The following is a 17,493-nucleotide window of genomic DNA, read 5'->3' on the forward strand; positions in this document are numbered from 1 at the left end:
GTGCCGGCAACAGCTGATTAGGTCAAATGTCACCATCACTCGCCTGCCTTTCTGTGGGGCCATTGAAATGATAGTATTGTCTTTATTTACAAGTGACAAATCCCTAACTCAAGTACCTCCACACTGCACACACACACACACACACACACACACACACACACACACAAAACACAGAATTTATCGCTTCATGAAACTAACGAGTGCAGGGAGACCTGTTGACTCTGGTAAAGATTGACACACGTGTCCATACAATAAGGACTCTGTCCCTCCGTCTTCTGGGACAAATATAATTCTGACAAAACTACACGTGTATTCTACTGATATAAGCAACCCTGAACATTAAAGAGTACCATTCGCAAGGATTTAACCCAAAGTCCCGGGGTAGCTCTTATTGGTTAAACTAGAACTGTGTGCTATGGAAATACAGAACTGTACCTCAAGCTGATGGGTGAGTGCATACCTGGGAGGAATGGCTTTACAAACTCTACAGTAGACCAGGGCAGGAGGTTCTCCTTGGACAGCCTATCTGTGATCCAGAAGAAAGCTTTCGGTGCAGACAAGAAGAAAATTCACTCCCTCCAGTCACCTGCCTTTCTTTGCAGCAGCCTGACTAGCAGCTTAATCTCTTTTGACGCCAAAGCACCAACCCAGCTGGCCTCATGCCCTCATCTTCTCGGGAAGCGTTTGAAACAATGCTCCTGTTATTAAACCAGTCATTCAGAATGTGCTAAGTGGTGTAATCTACTGGTGGCAAGTCCTTTAGGAGGCGACTTTTAGCCTTTCGATCTCTTAGTTTAGGAGATGGAGATGGATGTCACTTTGATTTCTTTTTCAGTAGTCTTAGTAAGAACCCCCTCAGAGATTACATTTCATTTATTCATACATTTGCGTATGTGTCCATATAAGCTACATGGGATTACAGGCTCTTTATACATATTTTTCTTATGTAAGTTAAAGTTAAATTTTCTTTTATCTCTTGTCGCTTCATTTTTCACCACATACCTGCCTCCAGACACTAGGATACCGTCCAAGACTGCACATAAGACCAGTATTTCCGCAGTGTGACTTTACATGTCTCTGTCTTCATTTATGTTATCTGTGAAATGGTCTCTAGAGCCTGTGGGGGTAGGAGACAGGGAATCTGACTGTATGCTTCCATAACTGGGGAAAAACGTTAGCATGTCTCCTTCCATAGCACTAAGTCTGGCAAAATCAAGAAAAGGAAAAGTCAATCTTTGTAACCAGACATTTCTCCCCTGCCTGCCAGTTCATGAATAATCACTCAGAGGCTTAATGTTATTTAATTTTTTGGCTGATGACTCAGGCTATATTTAAATTAGCCCTTTTCTGCTAATCTGTGTATTGCCACATGGCATTATCTTATTTTCTACATGTCTTGCTTCTCAGTGGTTGGCTGGTGTCTTCCAGGCTCCACCTTTCTTCTCCTGTTTCTCTGCTTGGATTTCCCACCTGGCTCTATCTTGCCTTGCCATAGGCCAAAGCAGCTTTATTTATCAACCAATGAGAGCAACACATATTCACAACGTACAGACAGACCATCCCACAGCAAATCTAGAGTTGTATGGAAATGAAATAAAGTAAGGATCTAATGAACCAGTCTCTGGACTACACTTCTCCAGCTCCAACATTGTGAATTTAGGGACTGTTCCTGTGTACACAGCTGGGTTTCCTTGGCTATAATGTAGATAAAATATAACCCTAGTGGTTGCTTCTCAGGACTGTGGTGACAGAATTAGTGGCTACAAGGTGCTTCAGAGAGTTCCTGGCAATTGCCTCTTCCCACAGCACAGAGTGGGAAAGCATCCCAAACTCTAGCCCACCCTCCACGTGGCCATGTTGCCTCTCGTGGCAGTCATCATCATGAGTAAGATCCCTCTGAAGACCTCCAGGCCAGGTCCCTCGTGGGTCCCTCACACAGACCCTGGTCATCAGGAGAGCCATTTGCTTCCTTCCAGTGTTGCTGTTTGTCCTCTGCTAACCCAGAAGGCCATCTTAGAAATGAATTCTACTTGTGAGCTTCTCCTTGGGAGACTCATCTCAATAGCACTGATGAACTTAAAACTTTGGTGGGCACACACCAAGTGCCCCAAGTGACCATGTGTTGTACCTTCCTCTTCATTGAGAGGGGAACACTCATGGAGGAGAAGGAACTGAAGCTCAACACAGAAGTGTCTCCCCTTTCTTTACAGTGTGGTTTTAGGGTCTGAGGAACACTTGAGCCATGCACTATTATTCTCTGATCCTGGGGCTTCATCCAGAACTGAAGGAATAGGAGTCCAGTTTTAGGATCCTATGTTAGCAGCTCTTATTGGCTCCAGCATCTGTCCTTTGAGAAAAGAGGCCTTAGAGCTGGAAATTCAAAAACAGGCTCAGAGCTTAGGTTTATTGTTTCCTCACAAGCCACCTGGTCTCTCCATCATCAGGACTCCGGAATCAGTATCACTCACTCTGTTCAAGGGCCCATGAGACGAGGCATGCACTAGCTCCTTGTGTAAAGGAAAAGCATTTTACATGTGATGAATTAAGAAGGAAACTCTCATTGACTAAGGTCTCCTTTGTTTCCTGCTTGTGTTGTGGTTTACAAATGCCAGCTTGTGTTTCGCATTTTGTAGGTAGATAGAATTAAGCACTTGGAGTCACCTTTTATAATGTAAAAAAATACTACAGGGCTCAAGTAGCCTGGCACTTCATTAAAAGTCTAGTCTTCTCAGAGATTTATGAAGTTATCAAACTTTATAAACAAATAATAAAAAAAAGTTCAGTTAACTTTGAATCAAATAAACAACAAATGATGTTTAGCTAAATCTAACCTGCACATTGCAGGAAGTTGTGTCTGACAACTCTGAGAATTTATCAGTAGACTGTGAGCTGAAGTCATCCAGCTGACTTCTTACTTCATAGTTTCTGCTCTTAAGACAATGTCTGACCCCATAGAAAATATTTAGCACAGGATTCTGAGATAAAAGGATTATCAGATTATGTATTTGGAAGACAGTAAAATGAAAAATTGCTTCTATCAACTCCTTTGAGGTTTGCTTGTTTGTTTGTTTTAATCTGTAAGCAAAAGTGAAAATAATCATCCCACTTATTAGCGGGTGAGGGGCAAGAGATGGGCAACAGGAGCAGTCTCAGCAGGAGCAGTCTTCCTGAGCTGTTGCGTTTTCGGTGGATGTGCTGAAAGTGTTCTGTAAACACCACAGGAGCAGAGGGATGGAAAAGTGAGGGGCTTGGGGCATCATGCAGTGGTAGGAGCTCTCCTGGAAGGCATGAATTGTATGCTCAAAACTGCAAGAAAGAGGGGAGAGAGAGAGAGAGAGAGAGAGAGAGAGAGAGAGACAGAGACAGAGACAGAGAGACAGAGAGAGACACAGAGAGAGACTAGTAAGTAGGTCTTTAAACGTGTTAGTATCATCTACTTGCTTAGCGGACCCCCTCACTGTTAAGCAGTTCCTGCCCTGCTGTTCCCATTTATTCCTGGAGAGGGCAGCATTTGGGCTTAAGCAAACTGCCACAAACAGAACTGCACCTTTCTTTCCTAGAACTGGTTTTAGAAACATCTTAGGTTCCCTAGGATGAGGCAGTTTTCTTGACACATCTGCTAAAGTCACATGAGACCTAAACTAGCCAATCGGTAACCAGGTCCTACAGGGAAAAGAAAGCAATCTTACATTTCCTGGTGTGGCCAGGGTGCTCTGAGCAGGGCCCCATCTTCCCTGGCTATATATTCACTTTTGCACACTGTGAAATTACCCAGCGATTTTAGGAACTGCCTGTGCTTCTATAGTTGTACACATTGGCGTAAATTGTCTGAGGCAGTTTCTAGAACTTATTTAAATTTGTTCTCAGACTTCCAAGAATATGTTTATAACTCCTGGAAAATAGTTCCCTGTGACATTTCGTCTTTTTTTTTTTCTTTTTTTCCCCTTCCTCTTCTCTTTCCGTCCCCCCTCCCACTTCTTTCCTACCCACTTCCCCCCATCCAATCTTCAAAAAGGGTAAGGCATATCAAGTTGAGGCAGGACCAAGCCCCTCTCCCTTGCATCAAGTTGGACAAAGCATCCCACCACAGGAATGGGTTCCAAAAAGCCAGCTCACCGTGCTAGGGACAGATCCTGATCCCATTGCTAGGGGCCTCACAAGCAGACCAAGCTACACAACTGTCACCTACAAGAGGGTCCTTGAGACATTTCAAGTGTGGCATAAGTTACTGTCTTTGAGGGTCCTCTGAGCTGAGGGCTTGCCAGACCCTAACAGATGCTAACCTCTTGAGCACAGGTCTCCCTCATTGGTCCAATCTCAACCTTGTTTCTCATTCTTAAATGTTAATGAGCTCAGCAGTCAGCACTGGTTCCTCTTGCAATCCTGTCTAGGTATAAGCTCATTTCACCCAAGCTTGTAACTGTTAAAACATCTCAGTACACAATTTCCTACTTCTCCTTCCCAGGGTCATCTTGCTAGCAATAGGGTGTTTATGCCAACAGTCTTTACTCAGTTCTCTCCTAAGTTTCCCAAGCTTAACACACTTACACCTGCATACACAAACGCAAACAAACACACACACACACACACACCAAAAAAAAACAGATGACTAAGTCCCCTTGTATCAGTACTGCAGCACTGAAATCCAGAGCTAGGGTTGGGAGTTTGGTATCGGCATGCATTCATTCATTCTCAAATGGCTTGCATGAAATACTCTGTCCCCAAATCTTGTCACACTCATCTCTGAGACTGCAGTCTTCTTGTGGCTTATCTCCACTCTACCACTAAGCACAGCCACCGTCACAGCTCACCTGAGCTCACCCCTCCGTCCTGTCTACTCCACACAGCTAACCTCATGAACTTTTCAGCCCATGTGTATGATGAGCAGAGTTGTTGGTACCCCACATCAAATGTCATTAGGGAAACGCATAGTAAAGCCAGTGGAATGCCACACCATGATGCCGGGTGTGGGAGCAACAAAGCCCTTATTCATTGCAGCAGGCATCCTAATTGTAACAGTTTTTCCAAAGCCCATCATATTCTTTCCATACTACACAACATTCATGCTCCCGGCTACTCACTCACGGAAACTGAATACTTATACCCACTTGTATGCACTTGTGTTTATAGTGGTTTTTATTCATAATTGCTCAAACCTAGAAATAATAAAGATGCTCTCCAGTATGGGTATGGGTAAACAAACACCAGGATGTCAATCCATGGCGAAAGAGATGAGCCGTCAAGATGTGAGACAGCATAATGGGAAGCACAATGGAGTTTGCATCATGAAAGCAGCCAATCAGAGAGCACCGCATACTGCGTGTTTTCAGCTATATGATGTGAAAACATCAGCGCTGCCTCAGGGTTGGGGGCAGGGAATAACGTGTAAGCAAAGCACAGAGGCTCTCTGCTCACTGTGGTGGTTAAGATTTGAACATGAACTGTGCCCCCACAGGCTCACGCACTGACCCCCTGGCCGCCAGCTGGTGACCACTATTTGGGAAGGTTCTGGAAACTTTAGAGGGCAGGGTCTTCAAGGAAGTCGATGACTATAGACATGCCTTAATTGAAAGGTTGTCCCTAGACACAAATCGCTTTCCTGTCTGTTTCCTATCTACCGTAAAGTGAGGAATTTCCTTTACCATAGACTGTGGCCTCTGGTATTCAAACCAAGCAGAAACTGTGAGCCTGAATAGATCTTTCTCACCATGCTGTCCTTTAGGTGTTTTGTTCCAGACACACTGAGAAAGTAACCAATGAAGAAACTATTGGGAAGGACACTGTGAGGATGGCTACATGCCATGGTATACATAGCAAAGGTTGCCGATTGTCTAGGAACAGAAAAGAAGCCTATTGTTACTGCAAACTATGGGCTTTGACTGATAACAATAATGCATCCTGTAAGTGTATCAATAGAAATGTGCTTATTGTTGACAGTTGATGGGACAAAGCAAAAGAGATGTTGAAAATCTTTGGAATCTCTGCCCAGTTTTTCTAGGAACCTAAAACTTCTCTAAAGAACGTAATTGATCTTAAAAGGTATTCTTGAAGGCAGTGTTGGGTCTCTGCTTTTCCCTCCCTCCAGTAAGCTCTAACTGGAAGTCTACCTCCAGCCGTGGATTTAACCTCTCCCAGATGCTCTCCACATCTGCCCCTGCTTCCTGACTCTGGTCTCATGTGCCCAGATGTACAGCAACTAATAGATCTATTCTCGCTGGTTGTGAGTAAACTGGAGCACATAAAGCAACTGCTTCTGTCATCCCTAAGTGAGAACATTGTCTTTCTTGCTGTGTATGTCAACTCTTCCATCTGTCTGTATGGTCCGAGCAAACCCATTTCATCATCATCAGACATACGGCAACTCTTCCATCTGTATGGTCCAAGCAAATCATTTCATCATCATCAGAAGAAAGAACACCATGGCGTGGCAGTCATTGCATGTGCCAGGCACAGAACACTCAACATTTTCTGGTAGTGCCATGGGCACCCTGCTCTCGGCCACACTGACACCTTTAGGAAGAAAGTGCTTCAGGCTAGCTACTCTCACACTTTACCAGTAAAACAATCTTGACTTTTCCTTTTATTTTTTGTAAAGATTCTCACTCTGTGTAACAGTTGATTAAAAGAAAAACTGTAGTGGAGGTCAAATGGTGTTTGACTGTGTGGCAAATGGTTTCCAAGGAAACAGCAAATTAGCACTTGTAGCTCTCAGCAGCATCTCCAGAAGGGCATGGGGACACCAGCTGCAGTGTGGAAGCACCAGGAAGGAAGTTATCTGTCTCTGGAGAAAAGGCATACTCTGTAGGAGAAGGCTCTTTCACCTTCCTGTGTTCCAGCATGCGTGTGCTTTTCCCGGACATCTGCCCACCTCCCTTCGGGTGGGCTTTAGTTCCTGTGGTCAGGGTCACCAGCACAGCATGGTTCTCAGTGGGTATCCAAGAAGCATGACTGGAAGTCTGCTGGTTAAATTAGTTTTTACTTATACAATTGGAGATTTGGAAATTACTTCAGAGAAATCCCCCAAAGAGAAAGTGTTTTGAAAGTTGCTTAGAATTTGTTTATTTAGGTGCCAGATCATTTAGAATATGAGCTCTTTTCTTAATTCTTATTAAAGTGATTTCTGTGGCTTTTTAAAAGATTTTCCTTCCTATTTTTAATTGTGTGTTTGCACATGTGTGTGCATTGTTCATACAGTGCCCATGGATGCCAGAAGAGGGATTTGGATCCCTTGTAGTGGGAGTCACAGGCAATTGTGAGGCATCCAGTGTGGTTCTGGGAACCCAACCCTAGTTCTCTAGAATAGCAGCTACTGCTCTTAACCATGGAGCCATCTCTCCAATCACCAGGCTACTGTAGTTTGAACTTAAATGATATTTTAGTAATTTGCCTAGCTGTTGGTATGTAAAGACATGAAGTGGAATCTGTAAGAGCCCAGCACCTGGAGAAATAAAGGAATACAAACAGAATCAAATAAATGTTTGCTTTTCTACATTTGAATCATCATCCTCATGAGACTGGCAGGTATTCCAAGTGAGTCTGGGCTGACCCTGTTTCTAAAGAATGGAAGAGAAAACTACAGTATTAATATGGAACGCTTAGTTCTTTTGAGTCACATAATAAATAATTAATACTTAATACTTTAATACACCAATTCATTGAAGGCATTTTAAAGGAAGAGAATTAAAATTCTCACTTGTTATCAGCAAAGTCTTTTATTAATTGAACCATCTTGTTTTGTAAGTAAATAGTGTATTTAATAAAGGAATATTTTTGAATTGCTTTTACTGAAGCAACTGTAGAAATATCATATTTGAGAGCAAATGATAAGGTAGTTTTATATTACTCATAGGGTTCATCTAAGAATGAATATTTCTTTCATATTTCCATGATGAATACCAATAATATAAAATAGCTAACAAAAAGATTGTGTAAAGCTTCATCTTTAAGAAAAGGACAGCAGTTGAATATTTAGCTAATTTGTTTTTGCAGTGAGACAGTGCAGGATGTATGCCGTTCACCTGTTCTGGTATGAGAGAGAGGACATTATATATGTTGTTCACATGTTCTGGTAGGCGAGAGAGTACATTGTGTATGCCATTCACCTGTTCTGGTATGTGTGTCAAAGTCAGATGACATCTTCCCCCTTTAACCTTTAAGAGGATTCTAGGACTGAACTTGGGTTGCCAGGCCTGCATGCCTAGCACCTTTACCCTCATGGATGAGTCATCTCACGAGTCTAAACGTTGAAACTTTTGAGATGAACACAATCACAAAAGGACTAACAAGGCTGATGTGGTTAGTCTAAGGACTGGATGCCATAACCAGGTCTGTCGGTGGGTGCTTGCGAGCCTTGCAGGTGGCACACGGTTCCCCAGAGTCATTTCTGTTCTGAATGCTTCTACTAGACCCATCTGAACTGACAAACTAAACGCCAATCTGAATAGTGTCCAAATGGTCATAAAATGCAGATTAGTTGAAGTTTTGTTTCCATTCTAGGACAAGTTACAGGGCCTGAAGTCTTCCATTACCCTTTGCTGGAAATACTGGGAATACAGATGCATCATTTTCCGGCCTGTGGCTTTCATATACACACCATAGGCGCCATGGTCTTCAGATAGCCTTGTAATTTTGTTTGCTGGTGTGTCCCTGAGACACCTGTGAGGACTCTGTGTCATGCTATCTACTCTCTGTAGCTAGGAAACGTTTAATTCAGTAGATAGAAACCACATTTTTAATAAATATATTTTTAAGAAGACGACACACCTACTTCACAAACATGGACTATGACCACTCCTTCATCGCTGTTTTGATTTTTCCTGTACTCAACTTTATGTTAATCCAAATCTTTCCTGTCATACGGTGGGAGCTCATTTAGTGTGACTATCATCCATGCTGCTCGTTTCCTAATATACAAGAGCAAGTCGTTTCTGATCTAAGAGTCTTCCTTGTGGAGTAGACACTGAAAGCAATGGAACTTCTTTCAGTAGTGGCTGAGTGTGTAAATTTTAGATATAATTGCACAATTTGGGGGCTTTTTGAAGCCTCCAGATATCCTAGACTCCAGATAAGGAGCCCATATAAAAGCTCACACTTCTTGCCCTATGTGAACTTTAAAGAACAAAGGCCTGGCTGATATTTCAATACATGGTTGTATTTAGTGGTGTGTGTGTGTGTGTGTGTGTGTGTGTGTGTGTGTGTCTGAGAGAGAGAGAGAGAGAGAGAGAGAGAGAGTCTGTCCATCTGTCGTTAGTGACTGTGTATGTCTGTGTCTCTGTGTGTGTCTGTCTCTATGTAAAGGCCAGAGGACAACCTCAGTTGTCATTCCTGAGGTGCCACCACGTTGCCTTTCTCCTGTCTAGAACTCACCAAGTAGGTAACTGACTGGCCAAACACTGAGATTACATCATCTGTTTCCAATGTGAGATTGCACAGGTGTGTCTGCTACCCAAGGCTTTTGTGATGTGCGTTCTAGGGCTCAAACTTAACTGATTACACTCTTAATCCAGCCCCATGGTTGGAGTTTTAAAGTCATATATACAAGGAATTTTTAATCCTAATTATTAATAAGGCTGAGCAAATGGTAATTTTAAAACTTATGCAAGATGAAGAAGGCATTGTAGTTGAGGAGTAGAGATCTGGCAAATACAGGCAAGAAAAAATATGGAAGCTAGGATGAGCAAAATGCCATAAAATATATGAGACATAGAAAGAACGAGATTCATGTTGAATAGTTAATTGAAGAGACAGTTAAGATGCAAACCTGGGAAAGCCCCCAGATGGAGTGGAGAGATCTATCCAATCCACCCAGCCCCCCAGCTTCCCGTGAAGGCTGATCTTTCAGCGTTCACATGTTTTTATTTATGCTCTGCCCTGTAATGACTGAGAATCATGGTGTATTCTCCAGAAAGGGTCTGTACAACTCACAAAATTCCGGTATTCCCCGCTTTGAGTGTAGCCCAAGGTGGGATGGGGGCTTTTAGTCACCACGACTTGCTGTGCCAGCCCTATGACACACTGGCATCAAGCTCACTAGTCTGAAAACTCCACCCCCTCATAATCCTGAAGAATTGTATTCTCATTGCCACACTTGATGTGACACACCCTGTGAGATCTCGCAGACTGATTCTGTAAGTAGATAGAGAAGAATGCCGTTAAAATCAGAGGACAGGAGTGGAGTTTCAGTTCGAATAGATGACAGTTCCGAATGCAAAAGCATTCGATACCATGGCTTCAAATGGTAAAACCAATGAGCCTGATGCTGTGTGTCATATGAATTTGATGTGAGGAAATAACCTGGAAAAACCAAAAGACAGAGACATCCGCAGGCAGATGGGATCCTACTACCAGCGGTCAAACTGGCCAGGAAGCCCTAGAAACCCCAATCAATCAATTTTTGTTTATTTTGTGTGTGTGTGTGTGTGTGTGTGTGTGTGTGTGTGTGTGTGTGTGTGTGTGTGTTGTGTGCATGCACATGTGGTGGGAGTGGACAGTAGGAATGTGTGATGTGTGTGTGTGTGTGTGTGTGTGTGTGTGTGTGCGTGCCCATGCATGTGGAAGCCAGAGTGCTTTCCTTGGTTGCTTTTCTGCTTTCTTAGGGTCTTTCACCAAACCTAAAACTGTCCCTGTGACTAGAGTAGCTAGCAAGTCCCTGGGATCTGCCTGGCCCCACAACACACCCAGCACTGAAGTTACAGGCCCTGCGCTGTGCCAGGAATTTACATGGCTTCTGGGGATCTGTGATCAGATCCTCGTAGTTGCATGGCAAGTTCTTTACCAGCACCCTGAACCCCAGAAATCCAGTTTCTGATATAATATTCTTTCTAGACAAAACCCTCAAACCCAAACCTGTATGCACAAATGATACTCTGCAGTCTTCATCTTTTACTATATGGTGAGCTTCACGATGTGTATAATGGATTTTAAAAGCCATGTTTTCTGATAGAAGCCCTTAGGACTAACTTCAATAATTTTAACTTATGTCCCATTGAATTTTCCAGGGATGATACAGTCTTTAAAGTAGTTGAGACTGCAGAGTATACGCCATTTATATACTAACAGAGAAATTTGCCTCTTCTGCCTGCTGCTTGTGGGATTTTGGCGTATGTCTTTGGTTCCAGGGAAGGCTCTGTGGCACTGGAATTGTGTTCGGTGACTGGGTATAATTCTGAACGTGCCTTCCTGGGATGGAGGTGGGGGTTCTTTCTCAGCTGCATGCTGGGACTTGGGGAAGACCCCCTTTTAAGAAAATGAGGCTGAAGAATTATTTTGGATGCACAAGCAGTCTGTGCGCATTGCTGAACTGGAAACAATGGCACCAAGTGTCAACTCATGGTTTCCCCATCAGTTTTGTAATATTTTTAGTCCGGACGCTCCTAAAGAGTTTTTCATGTCACCTTCTCAATCTGCAGATAAAAGCAAATCTGGAAAGCTGAAGCGATTTTCCAAATTCCCCCCTTCTCCCCACTTTACACTGTTCCAAGTCCCTCCTAAGCATGTGTTTGAAAGAACAATTAGCCTCCCGGCTGAAAGTGCTTCCAGGGAGCTCTGGTCTGAAATCTCTTCTCCAAGGCCATTTCCACAGCAGAATGTGCACACGCCATTTTCATCTGCCACAACAGCTGGTTTCTTCATTAAAATGATTGTCTGATGTAGAATTATATCACACACATATGCGCACGCACCTACTTTAAGTCCTTATGCCCAACTTTAAGCCCTTAGGCTTCCAATTCTTTTCCAACATGCCCTTATTCTGTTTACATGTTTTACTTTATTTTTGTTTATGTGAATATGTGCGCCTGTTTGTCTATGTGTGCTCTGCATGTGTGTAAGTGCTATGAATGTCAGAAAACGGTGTCACGTCGCTTGGAACTGGAATTACCAGTGAGTGAGAAGCTGTCCAGTGTGGATCCAGGGCACTGACTCCTGGTCCCCCACACCAGCATCAAGAGCTCACAGGGACCTGACTCCTGGTCCCCCACACCAGCATCAAGAGTTCATGACCACTGAGCCATTGTCTTACTTACTTCTCTTTTGTTATTGCAAAACACCATAACAAAGCCAGTTTATAAAATAAAATATTTAATCTGAGGACTCCCAGTTCCAGAGGGATTTGTCCTTGACCATCATGGTGGGAAGTGTGGCAGCAGGCATGCAGGCACGGTGCTGGAGCAGTAGATGAGAGATTACATCTGATCTACAAGCAGGAGGCAGAGAGAGAGCTAACTAGGAACACTGTGTGCTTTTGAAACCTCAAAGCCCACCCCTAGGGACACACCTCCTCCAACAAGGCCACACCCCCTAATTCTCCACAGATACCAACTGTGGCCCAAGTGGCCCAAGGATCAAATGTAGGAGCCTATGGCAGCCATTCTCATTCAAACCACTGAAGCCATTTCTCCCGCCTTGGCCTTAGTTAAAATCTGTGCTTGCTTTGTTCCTCTTTCACACTTTGTGATTCCTGGAGGAATAATGACTTCCCTCGACTCTGCCAATTATGAGCTAAAATAAGTGCTTGTCATCGCGGAGGGAAAAGAAATTGATGCCGGCTGAGGAGTGTGTTTCACAGAAGGCAGCTTCAGGGGTTCATGGGAATGGAGCAGAATTAAGGTGCAAGGTGTCAACACTGAGGACATTTGGACAACACACAAGGGTTTCTCTGAGGGCCCTCTCGAGTATCTACCTACAGCCTCCTCCTTAGAGCAAGCCTGCTTTCCCTCCACCAGTCGCTTTCAGGAGAATCATGAAATCACTTGAGTCAATGTTTTCTTACTTATTTTTACGACTGGGTCGACTTTACATGATTTTCACTTACAAATATACAGGATGTCAGCACTAGACCGCACTGATGAGGATTTAGTGTTAAACTGTAGTCAAACCTCAATCTGCCCCTTGATTTCTGTGTGGAATTCAGTCCCACTTCAAAAAGCATATGTTTGGGGCTGGGTGTGAACACAACAGTCTGTGCGTCCATAGAATCCCCAATTGATTGCAAAAAAAGGAAGTTTTCGAGTCAGTTATTGCCGGTGCCTTGATTTCTCAGTAAAACTGAACTAGTAAAGATTGATCAAAACCAGCAGTCCACATGCTATAACATTCTGAAAATAAAATAATAACCGGCATGCTAGATCATTGAATATTTATAACAACCTCCCCCTCTGCCAATGGACAACCTACAGCAAGGAGAGGGAAGACAACCTGCTCTCCAGAGAGAATTGAAGATGACATTCAACCCAGGTCATGTGACTCCCAAGTCCAGACTGGTCAGTAAAAATAATTTATGATCTCAGTAGACAGGGTTGGACCAAACTACACATTCGAACCCCCTAGAAACTGCTGTGGACAAAGATAAGCCTCGTTCTAAATTTCAGTCCACAGTGACTATTGCTGTCCTAGGAAAGAATTCTCTTGAATGTTTACCCAAGTTTCTGAGGTTGAGAAGTATCCTTAAAGTAACCAGAACTCCAGAAGGACAGGGAGACCCTGAACCCTGTGACTATGAATTGCACATTGTAGGAAAAAGGACTGGAGGAAGGGACAAAGTCCCACTTTTTGTTTTGTTTTGTTTGTTTGTCTGAGACAGGGTTTCTCTGTAGTTTTTGGAGCCTGTCCTGGAACTAGCTCCTGTAGGTCAGGCTGGCCTCGAACTCACAGAATTCTCTGCTTCTGCCTCCTGAGTGCTAGGATTAAAGACATGTGCCACTGCTGCCCGGCCAAAGTCCCATCTTCTAAATAGAATGATTAACAGATTCCCTTGCCATCAGAGAGTCTTCTTTTCTAGTCCATCATTAACAAGTCACAGATATTTCACTTTCATCTAAACCCCTAATGGAGCCAAACACACAATAAATTATATTATGACTGTATTAAATTTGCCAAAACTCTTTGAGAGCCGAATCTGTTGCATGTATCCGTTGATCTACTTATCTTTTAAGTAGACTCCATCCAGAAGGTGGAAACTCGGAGACCTCCCAAACAGAGTGGGTACATGCATGCCCTCAGCTCCCCTAAGAGACAGGAGCAGAGGGCCAAACAATTCCACCTTTGTGGCGGGCACGCAGGGCATCGCTATGCAACTCTAGCTGCTCTGAAACTCTCTACATAGATCAAGCTGGCCTCGAACTCATAAGCTCTACCTGCATCTGCTCCTGAGTGTTATCACTGAAGATGGACTGTACCACCCCTGGCTTGCTGCCCAGATTCAGGAGGATCTAAAAGCAACACGGCATCATTAAGTGTCTACCTCTCAAAGAAAGAGATATTAGGTGACACTTGATTGTATCTGAAGCTTGCTCCCTTTTCTATGAAGGCCAACTTCATAAGCATTTACTAAATATTCAGTGAGCATCCAATACCCTTTCACAGAGACGTCAAGGATCTAAAAGAAAGAGAAACTGACGCTGGGCATGGTAGCACAGGCTTGTGATCCCAGCACTTTGGAGGTGGAGGTTAAATGAGCAGGAATGTGAGGCCAGACTCTGCCACACAGTGAGTTTGAAGCCAGTCTGGACTACAAGTGCTATTTAAAAAGTAATAATAAAATAAATACATAAATAAAAGTAAAAGTTGGTCCTTATACATGATGTAAATAAGGATAAGGACCAACTTTTACTTTTATTTGACAAATAGCTCTTGAGTATGTGTGTTGGGAGCTATAAGAGTATACACATGAAAGCCAATGGACGTTACACCTAATATTATCTTTGTTTCCTCCCCAAGAGTCAAGGTATTACAGGCAGGCAGCCCCCAGAGATGATCGCTCAAACACAGTTTATAGTCAACTGAAAGTCTTTATTTCAGCTGGTTGTGTCTACACACAGGCATTTGGGCACGTAGGTATAGTCCCAAGTGTCCAGAGCACAGGGATTTTGAAGGCAAAAACCATGTCCTGGCATCTTGATCAGCAGCTGGGGTGGGGCAGTAGAAAATTAAGCAGTTTGATAGAAGCTAAGTGGTTAACAGGAGAGGGAGGTTTGCACAACTAGGAATTTAACAGAAGCTAAAATGAGTTAGCTGGGACACCCTGACCTTGGGTTCCTAGAATAGAGTACAGCAATTCTCCATGGGATTCTCTATCAACATCAAATTCTAGTTAAAGCTGAAATAACCTCAACAAGATTACAAGATGTCCTGTCACGTTCCCCACTGAACCTATGGGAATGGGTCAAATCATTGACTCCTGCTGTTCTAGGATGACATGTTGGTCCTAAGGACCAGTAGCTTATTTGGCCCTGCCAGTGAGCATGCAGGGTCTCACTGTTAGCTCGATCAGAATAAGAACCAATGATCTGGCTAACGCTGACAGTAAGATGGTCAGATAAGGGGCCAGATAAAGAGAGACTGACACCAATTATCCCATCTGTGTTTTCGTTTTTCCTTTCTCTGATGCTTTCTCTCTCCATTTCGTTCTCTCTTCCCTTTCTGTCCTCTCCTCCTTTCTCTTTCATACTCTTTTTCTCTTCCTATCAGTTATTCTTTCCCTACCTTTCTCCCTCTGCCTGCTTTCACTCACCACTCCTCATGACTTGAAGCAGCTGCCCCGTGCGGGTACCCCAGAGCAATGGCATTCAGACCTCACAGCACTTCCATATCTTCCCCCTACCTTGGAACAGCAGGCTCAGAACCCCCAGGAAGCCACTGAGAGCTGGACTTGGCCCACGCATTGGCCCGCCACCTCCCTGCAGCCTCATTTCCTGTGAACAGAGGCCAGAGGATTTTCAACATCTAGGACTGGGGTGAATACCCGCTGTCTCACATCTGGACTAAGGTGAATACCTGCTGTCTCACATCTGGGACTCGGGCGTGACTACCAGGGCTATAATAAATGCCCAAGGAGCGGGGCTGCTAAGCTACAGCAGAGCAGGTCTGGGGTTTTGAATACTTTCTTTCTGTCTCTGGATTGTGTCATGTGGTGGGATTTGCCTCTCCTGAAACTCTTCTCCTATTCTCTCTCCTGGCCTCCACGAGTCTGCTTCTGGCTTGCCTACTCTTCCCTTTTGGTTTAAGGCCTCAGTTTCTCTCATATCTTCAGAACAGAATTCTCCAGGATGTTCCTCTGGGCAGTTCTACCCCACAGCTTTACGTGATTCACTTCTGGTCTTGGTCCCTGTGGTCTCTTGTATGCGAATGAGAACAACTGTATATGAGCAATGCAGACTCTTTCGGTCAAAACTGATGGCTTCTTTAGCCTGTCCTTTGCCTTTCTGTTGTCTATAACACTCCCTCTACCCTGGCATGCTTTTAATTCTTAGTGCATCACCCCTAGCCACTCAGCTTTCATCTGTCACCTCTTTACCCTTGAATATCCACTTGATCTGCTCCATCTTCAGCGAGACTTTCCTGGCACCCTGTTCTCTTCTCGCTCACTCTCTCCTCTTACCCTCCTCATAATACACAGAGCGTAGGTTTCCTTATTGGTGCATTTGCCTGCCCATGCTGTGTCCGTATGTCCATCCACTTACTATACACCTTATTAGCTGAGACTATATCCATTTTATCAGCGTGGCATGATGCCACCTGTTATGGTGCCTGGTCACAGTGGGTACTCTGTAACTATCCCTTGGATGAATAGGTGAGCTCAGAAGTAGATTCATTGTCTAGTCCTTCCCTTTAAGAGAGAAGAAACCCACCCTGGGCCTGCTGTCCTCGGTGCTGATGCTGGAGACAGCCTTGCAGACTTTGGCTCATATACTAATAAACCAAACATCTAAAATCATGGGAACACTGATCTGAGAGGAGCTGAGAGGGTGGATTCTGCAGGATAAGGCTTCCAGGAAAAGAGATGGTTTATGAGAATTTTAAAATTTAAAAACCTAACTTGATCTGAGCTCAAACTCTACCTCGTGGTGAGCTGGTGTGTCACACCATTGATGTCTGTGGCTCACTCTCGTTTCTTCTGACAGGCAGAGTTGATGCCACAGACACAAGAAACTGACCAGCTGTTTTCCTACAGACTTTGACCACTTTCTCAGAAAGCCTTTGTTCCCTAGGGTCCTACACTTCTTCTCCTCTCCAAAGCCAGGAGCCTACAGATTTTATTTTCTTTAAAAACCAAGATTGTTATTACATTACCACATTGCATGATGGGTTATACTTCACCTCTACAACCCTGCCCCCAGTGTCTTTACCTCAGGGAATGTGAACTGAGGCCCAAGTGTGTTCTTTGCTGTCTTTGGAGGCCAGAGCTTGGTTTAGCACGGGGTGTACAGGAGAGCTGTATTGGTTACTTTTCTGTTTCTGTGATAAAATATTATGGTCTGAAGCAGTTTAAGGAAGGAGTCTATTTTGGGTTCCAGAGGGCTAGAATCCATTATAGTGGAGTAGTCAGGCATGCCTAATGAAACAGGAGGCTGGCTATGTGGTAGTGCACAGGCTCATATATTTGAATATTGGATCCCCAATTAGTGGAACTCTTTGGGAAGGATTAGCAGCATGGTCTTCTTGGAGGAAGTATGTTACTGCGAATGGACTTTGAGGTTCTAAAACTCCATGCCATTC

General features: G+C 43.8%; 1 protein-coding gene across 1 annotated transcript in view; it reads left to right on the plus strand.

Moving 5' to 3' along the window:
* Slc35f4 (solute carrier family 35 member F4) overlaps positions 1-17,493 on the plus strand; it is a 225,738-nt gene that overhangs the window by 174,072 nt on the left and 34,173 nt on the right. The gene's annotated exons all lie outside the window — the stretch shown is intronic.

This window comes from Arvicola amphibius, chromosome 13 (genome assembly GCF_903992535.2).
Source record: "Arvicola amphibius chromosome 13, mArvAmp1.2, whole genome shotgun sequence".
Taxonomy (NCBI): Eukaryota; Metazoa; Chordata; class Mammalia; order Rodentia; family Cricetidae; genus Arvicola; species Arvicola amphibius.